Here is a 2,610-nt window from a genome sequence, read left to right on the forward strand (position 1 = left end):
TAATGTGGCGAGGAGAGTTTCTTTCTGGGTTTTGTCTGGCTGGGGTTCTAAAGGCTTCCTGTATCTGTATTGGCACCTCTTTCCCAATTTGGGGAAAATTTTCCTCTATGATTTTGTTGAAGATGCCTACTATGCCTCTGGAGTGGAGTTCTTCTCCTTCTACTATGCCCTGAATTCTTATATTGGATCTTTTCATAGTGTCCCGAATATCTTGAAATTCCCACTCATACTTTTCTATAAGTTTGTCTTTCTCTTTGTTGGACTGCATTAGGTCTGCCACCTGATCTTCTAGCTTAGATATTCTGTCCTCTCCCTCATCCATCCTACTGGTGAGATTTTCTACAGAGTTTTTTATTTCATTAACTGTGTTCTTCATTGCTAGTAATTCTGACTGGTTTTTCTTTATTATTTCTATTTCTCTATTTATGTCTTGTATTGCCTTCTTTATTTCATTAAATTGGTGTCCTGCCTCTTCTTTGATTCCTTTGATTTCCTCTTTGATTTCCTCTTTGATTTCTTCTTTGATTGTTTTCATGTGTTCTTTGACCTCTTTGAACATATTTATAATTATTCTTTTGAACTCTTTCTCAGGCATTTCCTCTAACTCTTTCTCACTGGAGGACATTTCTGATGCATTAATACTTTTAGGTGGATTTATATCGTCTTGCTTTTTAGTGTTTCTTGTGTTATAATGTATATATTTTTGCATCTTGGATTAAGTTAATGCTTGGATTTTCTAGCTAGCTGTGTATTCTTAGCTGTATCAATTGATTTGGTGTAAAATATTTTCAGGGTAGGACCTTAAGGTATTAGGTGTGGCTCTTAAGACTCTCAGAGTATCTACAAAGATGTTCTTAGGGGTTGAGTTTCCCTGCTATAGGAGTATTCAAGCAGGCTGAGTGGAATAATATACTGGTAGATTCTAAAATTTAGCTAAACACTGTACCCATTCCATCAAAAACAGCCCCGAGTATGTATGCAAGAGTAGTTATTATAATGACCCGATCCTCTATCAACAAAGGGGTTTAGATTTCTGGTCTGTTGAGGTATCCAAGTCAGCTTGTGACCAGGTGAGACCCTTCCCTGGTGCAATCCCAGTTACCTTGGGTGATTGTGGTCTCAGTCCAGTTGCTGCCTGGGTCGTCGGGCTGCTGTTCTGATTTCTGGAGCTGGGCACTTGCTTTTCCTACGGGGCAAACTGAGCCGCTGCCGCCGCCTCTGCAGCTGTTGTAGGTGCCACCGCCGGAGCCCCCACCACTGCTGAAGCTGCCGTTGTCGTGTCCACCGCTGCTGCTCACCCCGAAGCCGCTGCTCTCCTGGGTCCGCTGCTGCTGGGGCCACTGGTACCGGTGCTGGAGCCGCTGAAGTTGCTGCCAAATTCTGCTCCTGCTTGGGTCCCGCCGTCAGCCCAAGTTGGCGTGGCCGGGTCCCGGGCTGCTGCTGTGTTCGCTGGAGCTGGGTTCAGGCGGCAGGGGAGGGGAGGGAGCCGCGGCTGTTCTGGTTGTATCGTGTGCTTTTACCTCGCGGTCTGCTCCTCCCTCCGTTGCTCGCTGCCACTCTCCCCTCACGTTTCCCGAGTTGCGGAGAGCGCGGTGTGAGGGGAAAATCCCGCACCTGGCTTGTCCTGCGGCTCGAGCCGAGAGTCCGGCGGTTTTCTGCCGCTCCGCGGTTGCGGCGGGTAGCTGAGCCGCCCCGGAGCCGCTGTTCCCGCCTGTGCAGGCTCTGGATGCTCTATAACTCTTCCACTTCTCCGCTGCCGCCTCAACTTCCTATACACCTCACTTTTTAGTAAAAGTGTGTATTTTGCTGAGTTTTTTTTGGTCTTTCCCCCCCCAGGCTGTTTTGGCGTGGTACCTACGCCGCCATCTTAACCGGAAGTCTGTTTTTACTTTTTAAAAGCATGTGGGAATGTTACCAAATTTTGGGGGGAAACACTTGTTCAATTATCTTCTTTTTAAAATATGGAATGCTTCATGCCATCCTTGCTCAGGGGCCCTGTGAGTCTTCTCTGTATTGTTCCAATTTTAATGTATGTGCTGCTGAAGTGAATACTTTTTTGTGTTTTTGTTTTTGTTTTTTTTTCTTGAGGTAGGGTCTCACTCTAGCCCAGGCTGACCTGTAATTCACTATGTAGTCTCAGGGTGGCCTTGAACTCATGGCAATCCTCATACCTCTGCCTCCTAAGTGCTGTAATTAAAGGCATGTGCCACCACGCCTGGCATGAATACTTTTTTTGAGAGAGGATCTCATGTAGCCCATTCTGGCCTCAAATTCACTAGGTAGCTCAAGGATAATGACCTTGAATTCTTTTTTTATTCAAGGTAGGGTTTTACTCTAGCCCAGGCTGACTTGGAATTCTCTATGTAGTCTCAGGGTGGCCTTGTACTTACGGTGATCCTCGTACCTCTGCCTCCAGAGCCTCTGTGTTTAGACAGTCATTGTGGGGAATCCTTTTAACCCCTGGAATTTTTTCTTAATCCTTGGAGGAAGCCCCAGGAATGGCTTACAGCCCACACAACCTTGGCATCTTTCTAGGTGGGGAGGTGATGGGCTGAGCTGTATCAAAAGAAGCCTTCAGCTACAGAACAGAGTGGCTTTCCTGGATGGCTG

The 2,610-nt window shown here is 46.5% G+C and overlaps 1 pseudogene; it reads right to left on the reverse strand.

Annotated features, from left to right (window-relative positions):
- Positions 1-1,955: 1,955 nt before the first annotated feature.
- LOC123461884 lies at positions 1,956-2,052 on the reverse strand (annotated as a pseudogene).
- Between the last annotated feature and the right edge of the window lie 558 nt (positions 2,053-2,610).

Source organism: Jaculus jaculus, chromosome 6, assembly GCF_020740685.1.
Source record: "Jaculus jaculus isolate mJacJac1 chromosome 6, mJacJac1.mat.Y.cur, whole genome shotgun sequence".
NCBI classification, from domain to species: Eukaryota; Metazoa; Chordata; class Mammalia; order Rodentia; family Dipodidae; genus Jaculus; species Jaculus jaculus.